Source organism: Periplaneta americana, chromosome 15 (assembly GCF_040183065.1).
Source record: "Periplaneta americana isolate PAMFEO1 chromosome 15, P.americana_PAMFEO1_priV1, whole genome shotgun sequence".
NCBI classification, from domain to species: Eukaryota; Metazoa; Arthropoda; class Insecta; order Blattodea; family Blattidae; genus Periplaneta; species Periplaneta americana.
In genome coordinates this window covers 102,103,575-102,110,708 of record NC_091131.1, presented here as the reverse complement: position 1 = coordinate 102,110,708, position 7,134 = coordinate 102,103,575, and the positions used below count along the sequence as shown (strand labels likewise).

Below are 7,134 nucleotides of genomic sequence, written 5' to 3'. Positions count from 1 at the left end.
GAACTCGTCCATCTTAGCCTAGTGAGATGAGTCTCAATGGTACGGCACGGAGCGCGGCGAGGCAGCTCGGCACGGCTGGTACCGTTACTTGACCACTCCGTAACGGACCGTTATGTTGTTATACTCAAACGAGGGGGATGAGGTGCACGTAGCTCGCCACGCCCCCTTTTCAGATTCAACTCTTTAATTTTTTTTATCTAAATCTTTCAGAATGTCGTTTTATTCTTGAACGAGCTAGCTAACACGTAGGTGTGTGTGCGTGTGTGCGCATGCATTCCTTGCGTCTTCGATAATGTGTTTTATTCATGACCTCCAATAACAATTATGTAATATTTACTTACAGTAATTCTCTTGCATCAGCGATTAACTTAAGTGAAAGATATAAAAATGTTAATAATAATACTGCTACTGCTACTACTTACTACTACTAACGAACCATATTAATAGAGATTAACAATTTATGTATTAATTTCGAAGAAACTTATCGTCCGTCTGTGGGGCTGAACGGTATGGCCCTGAGTTGTACCAAACCCACATATAGGGAGACCCGTAGCGTATAGATATTTTAATAGTGTTACAACGCACTTGTCGACTGGTCTGTAAGTCGATACTGCAAGGGAGATAAAACGGATAAAGAAAAAAATTATTATTAAATTAATTTAGAAGGGTTCAAGGACGTTTTCTGTCATCTGTCAAAATATTCATTCATTCGTTCGTTCGTTCATTCATTTATTCATTGGTTCACTTATTTTATTTAGGCCTACTTGCTGACTAACACGAATTTGACTCTTACATAATTCTACAGAATAAAATATACATTGATACAATCGATTACCGTGTTGATAACCGAGAATTTCGCCAATAGCAGGTTAGCACGAGTCTGAGTTTGACAACTACAGCTGATGGAAATAATCGTTTCCAATTTAGTTGTGTTGCAAATGTGTATATAGATTTAAAAGGTTAAATGTTATCGCGTATATTTATAGTCTCAGAAAATGCTGCTGTGAATAGAAAAAGACAGATTGATACACTAAAAGTATTCAATGATAATGTGACAGAGATACAAGATGTTGAGTATCGAGTTGAGTTTAATGCTGGAGGATATGGCATGGCGATTTTGATGTCTCTGTCTCCCGAATTTCCTTTGGAGAAACCTGTGTTAAAAGTTACTCCCCAGATTGATCATCCGTGGGTCAATGAGCAGAGCGAGATTATAAGTGCACCTGGGCTTTTAAATTTTACAGTCCATTCTGATCTGGGCCGTGTTGTGCAAGCAATTATTCGAGAGTTTGAACGCAGACCACCACCTTTAGCTGGAGACGTGGCTGTTGGAACATCAACTCAACAAAGAGTACAAGAGGCGTGTACAAACGGGCGAGCCTATGTTATGCCGACCTTCCCACCTGTGTACCCCAGCAGCGAGTGCTTCAGTTTTCAGAATTACTAGATCTCACAAATGGAGAGCTGGAGCAGCTGAACCAGAGTGAGGATAGAATAGACAAGTTCCTTGACAAACTGCCACCTGTCCAAAAACTCTACAAAACCGTAGATGATATGATCACCAAGAATGAAGAATTAGCGCAAGAGAACCTATCAAAGCAGCCACAGCTTGAGAAGTTGCAATACAGTGTGCGAGACAAGCTGGAGACTGTTGCAGCCCTCAAGAATTCGTATGAGAATCTCAGTCAGGAATATCAGAGACTATGGGACAAGTATGCACCAAGTAATATCAAGGAATCTCTGAGACTTGCTGCTCTGCGCAGTGATGAGGAGAGTGAACGGATAGCTGAAAGATTTCTTGGATGGAAAATTAATGTAGAGCAATTCGTGAACAAATATGTTCAAAAACGAACACTCAGTCAGACTCGTAAAACCAAAGAAGAGAAATTGGGCAGTCAACTGAATGAACTCCAGAGGGCTGGGTACTAAGAGAGGTTACAGTCAGTATGGAGTTAGTGTAGAGGTTGTCTTCAGCATATGATTGACTTATGGATACAGAGAAGCACTTGCAAGATGAAAATGTGAGTCATTGGCTGTGAAGTAGCCAAACGAGCAGTTATTGATGATATTATTATGTACTATTTAAGATGAATAATTATTCTTTGTTTGTAAAAAAAAAAAGGTCCATCGTCACATAACGCATAACGTTAATTCTAATTTTAACTTAGGTGTTTCTACATTTACGATAACCTTAACCCTATAAATACCAACCTTTGTGCCCACCTTCTCCAAAATGTATATTTTAAATATGTAATTGATGTATAAAAAATATGGAAATATTATTTATTGTCAGTTATGAATCCTTCTATATTATTGTTTCTTTGTTTAATCGTTTTCACTTATAGCTTTACTAAAATACAAATATTTCAAGGTGAACAAAATATATCCCCCTTTGTTGAAGTAATTGTTAGAAAATATACAATGAAATTTCAATCAATGACATTTCAATTTTTCTCTTTTAGTATAGTACATACTATTTACTGATTACAAATGGCAATAAATTGTTCAAAATTAAACATTTTTTTTCTAGTAAAACTGTGGTCTGTTCAATATGTGAGGACGGGTATGACGAAAGTGATGCGTAACATTTTCCAGACTCTTGTATGTAGAGCCCGGATTTTTATGTAATTACATATTGCATTCCTTTACTTATAGACTACTGAAAATTACAAATGTCGGCGATTTGTGGTGCTGATATGGTTATAGTTGAGTTTCATTTTACATATTCTTAGTAATATTACATATTTTACATATTATGTAAAGAATGTAACATTTTTATACATATCTAGGCAATTATTGAGTTTCTAATTTTTTTTATTAAATTATTTTTATTTTTCAGAGTCAGTTATTGAATTTTTTTTTTTTCATATATACTTGGACATAATATGTCTTAACGTCCCTGTCCCAGTATTCCGATTGGAGGGCCGCTTTTTGTTCTCTTTATAGTACACGATGCTGGTAAAGAGGGAGGGCTCGGAAACCGACGTCGTTATGTTTTGTTCACAACTATAGATAATACTTCAATTTCTAAAGCTGGCTTAAGACAATAGTTCTTTTATAAATAAAAAGAAAACAAACATAAAACTAGGGATTCCAATTCTTTGTCTGTAAAACATAATAGTTCGGAGTGTCTCAACTCCATACATTTGCCCTAATGCTTTGTCAGAATCTGGGATGGTCAGGTGCGTCGGTCATTTAACTATGTTAAAAATTGAAAGTAAGCAATTAATAATAATATGAGATTTGCGCACAAATGTGCAATTACGAGAAGGGTGTCACTGTTGACTAGCATAAAGTAGGCTGTTAGCGAGGGGTTTGGGTCGGGTGTCAGGCAAATCAAAATACCATTGTGTGTGTCACAGAAAAATACTTTTCTAGGAAATCTTAAGGCGCAAGAAAAAAAACATAAATTGTGGCAGAGACAAGTTGTATTTGCAAACTATACAAAGAGGTGAAAATGGGATGTCACTTCCCAGGCTATATCCTCTCACTTCAACTGACCAGTTAAATTGTGACTACATTTTTGTGAATTTAATGCATTATAAATAGTGATTTTAGATTACATATTTTATTAATACTATATATTCAATTACATATTTCCCCGATATTTACTACATTTTTATGTACATATTTCGCACTTTCATATTACATAAAAAATCCGAGGCCTACTTATATGGAAGTAACTGTTCGAAAATTTACAGTGACATTTAAATTTTTCTCTTTTATTATAGTGCATAGTATTTGTCGAATTCAAATATTAAAAAATCGTTTAAAATTAAACATTTTTGTAGTGGTCAAAAAATAACACCCTGTTGGCACTGCATATTATTTAAAATACTTTGGTGTTGCTAGGGTTAATGAAGAGATCGTCAATGTAATACTATAAGCTTGTGGTTTTGAAGCAGGGGAAAAAGAATTTAATTTTCTAGTAGAAAGGTTATGAATTTATCATACCTTTAACTGGGGCTAGTAAGACTGCATTGTTGTTTCCTTTAAAATCGCTGGATAGGAAGAGAGCATCCAGATAATGTCATCGAGAAATATGAAGTTTGACATTTTAACACAATACAGAAAATAAATACCTCCATGCCCCCCCCCCCCAGTGGCTTCATGGTATACTGTATATAGGCGAAATCTTCCACCATACAATCTTTTCTCAACTTTACTATTATTAAAGCTCTTGCACAAGTCTGTGCGAACATAGGAGCATTAATTTACGTTGCTTGTTTTAAAATTTAACTAATTGCGTTGCTATAACAGAATTTGAAGCTACAGATGCGTGTATTAGTACTGCTACTAATAATTATAATAATAATCAGGCATTGAAAACTGTTTGGAGAAATGAAGAATCAGTCATAAATTTCTGTAACACAAATACGAAATTAGCAAAGTTATAAAATTTATAGTTTGGAAATCTTGCTTGTTTGTCGCCTATTAATTTTGCGTCCAGTGAAAATAACATTTGATAGTTGTAAAATATATGTTATTCTTTGACTAACGCTAACATCATCCATCGCTTTTCGCTACATTAATAGGTCGGCAAATACATAAATAATTTGAAGGAGAAATTTTGAATGATGAAAAATTTAAATTATGGTTTATTTAACGACGCTCGCAACTGCCGAGGATATATCAGCGTCGCCGGTGTGCCAGAATTTTGTCCCACAGGAGTTCTTTTACATGCCACTAAATCTATTGACATGAGCACACTTAAATGCCATCGATTTGGGCCGGGATCGAACCCGCAACCTCGGGGACAGAAGGGTAGCGCTATACCAACTGTGCAACCCAGGGTGACTTTGAATGATGAATAATGCCTTCGGTCTCTTAATATTATATTGCTTTTCATTTCATATCGTACAATCAAAATATAATTTTTGGTCTCTACTGTTTTAAAAAACAGATACAGAATGAATATATTTATTTTCAAATTTGCTATACTTCCTAATGACAAAAAAGTGATGATGATAATAATAATAATAATAATAATAATAATCATCATCATCATAATCATCATAATAATCCGTGACGTAGAATGGCAGTTTTTCGTTGAATCGAAATCACCGTAGTTCGCTGTGATTCGTGGCAAAGCAAGTGAAGATTGATGTCCTTATAGAGTACAGATATATTCACTATGCTGTCTCACGTCTAGACCTGGCGACATGGTGATTTTATTGTAGCAGAATTTTGCAGAGATTTTGATGTTGATAATGTTATTTTTACGCATTATCAGTTTAAAAATTTAAACATGTGGAAATTCATAGGACTGTAATAGAAAAGTGAGCAAAGAAAGTGAATGATAAATTTTAAAGATAACTGTTGTGTTCCAAAATTTACTAAAAAGTCCTGAATTGCTTTTTCCTAAAGATGTTAGTTTTTTAAGTGCTTATTTATAATTGTAATGAAAGCATGATGATACGGACTGCCGCAATAATTCTGTCCTTGGAACTTATATTCATTTTTGAGAGAATGCGTTGATTTTCCATGTGTCCATCAAAGTATAGCCAACTTTTATGATTGCTATAGCGTAGCAGTCGGTTATCATCAAAGTAAGAAGCACCAATTTTTCTGCACAGAAGAGATTCAGTGATGAAGATAAGCGTTTTGATTATTCCGGATCATAGACAACATAAATTTAGAACTTAGAGATCTATAATGTTACTTAAAAGAAATTCCATGTTGTTTCTTAATTCAACAAGTAAAGTTATAGGCCTATATTATTCAAACTCAAAGCTGCATTAAATAAACGCCACTGCTTCATGGTTACAAAATATGTCATTTTATAATTTATTGTACATTTTAATTTTTAAAGTGGTTGTAAAAGCTTAATAATAATAATAATAATAATAATAATAATAATAATAATAATAATAATAATAATAATAATAATAATAATAATATCCAGTCTGTATCATTCTCAACGGCATGGCGCTTTCTCAGGTTGCGGATAGAAGAGACGGCCTCTAGATATGAAGGATAGATGCGAATATATTGAATAAGCAGTCGCGGACAGCTGATAAAGGATGGTCCTCCATGTTGGGGTTGGGCGATGGGCTAAGGACTCGTTCGCACGGTACGGAAATTTCTCGAATCGGGCACGTATTCGAATCGATTTCTTGCAGACAGTAGTGTATTCATGGCTCAATTTTTTCCCGTGTATAATGAAATGTAAGTTATATACGGGAAAAAATTGAACCGTGTGTATACTGCTGTGTAAATGATTAGAATAAATGCTCTTTTGGAGAAAAGAGCTTTTTACGAAACCCCAATATAAACATTATTCTTCACCTCACATAATTGTTGTTGTTTATGTAAAATTGGATCGGTGTCCGGTAGAGTTCTCGGGTAGCTAAGTTAGTAGAGCGTTTGTACGTTTAACCAAAGGTCCCGGGTTCGATGTCCGGCCCCAGAACTATTTTTCCTTCGAAATTATTGAAATTATTCTGTTGTTGTTTAGTCAACTGTCCAAAGACAAGTTTGACCCTCATAAGTGACACCAATAAGGCATGACTCATAAGGCAACTAAGCCAGGATATAATGGGGTAAGGTGGCTAGTTTCTTTCCCCTCCATTGCATACATCGCTGACTAGTTATATTACATTAATCGGGGTTCAGATGTATACAAACAATAATTGTTCTTCCTCTGACACACATCGTCAAGTAAGCTGTACTGCTTGGTAATAGATGTATCAGCCAGAACCTCAATCAGAGGTACTAACATAATTAGGAACATTAAATCCAGATTTTGAATGGGTAGAGTATGTAGCAGGTATGGGTGAATCCAGAAATGCAATAGAGTGTTAGTTGAAAGACCTGAGGGAGAAAGACCTTTGGGAATGCCGAGACGTAGATGGGAGGATAATATTAAAATGGATTTGAGGTAGGTGGGATATGATGGTAGGGACTGGGTTAATCTTGCTCAGGAAAGGGATCGATGGGGGCTTATGTGAGGGCGGAAATGAATCTCTGGGTTCCTTAAAAGCCAGTTGTAAGTCTGTATCGTTCTATGACGATTTTTGGTTCCCTAATCTCCATATGTTGCGATTTAACCAGTCTCCATCCTGTATGCTTCCATCTGCTATAGTTCTTATGTCACTTATCCACGTCTTCCTTGGTCTTCCATTTCGTCTTATT

The 7,134-nt window shown here is 35.4% G+C and overlaps 1 pseudogene; it reads left to right on the top strand.

The window, feature by feature from the left end:
- The first annotated feature begins 888 nt into the window (after positions 1-888).
- LOC138715653 (vacuolar protein sorting-associated protein 37A-like) lies at positions 889-1,940 on the top strand (annotated as a pseudogene).
- The last annotated feature ends 5,194 nt before the right edge of the window (positions 1,941-7,134 follow it).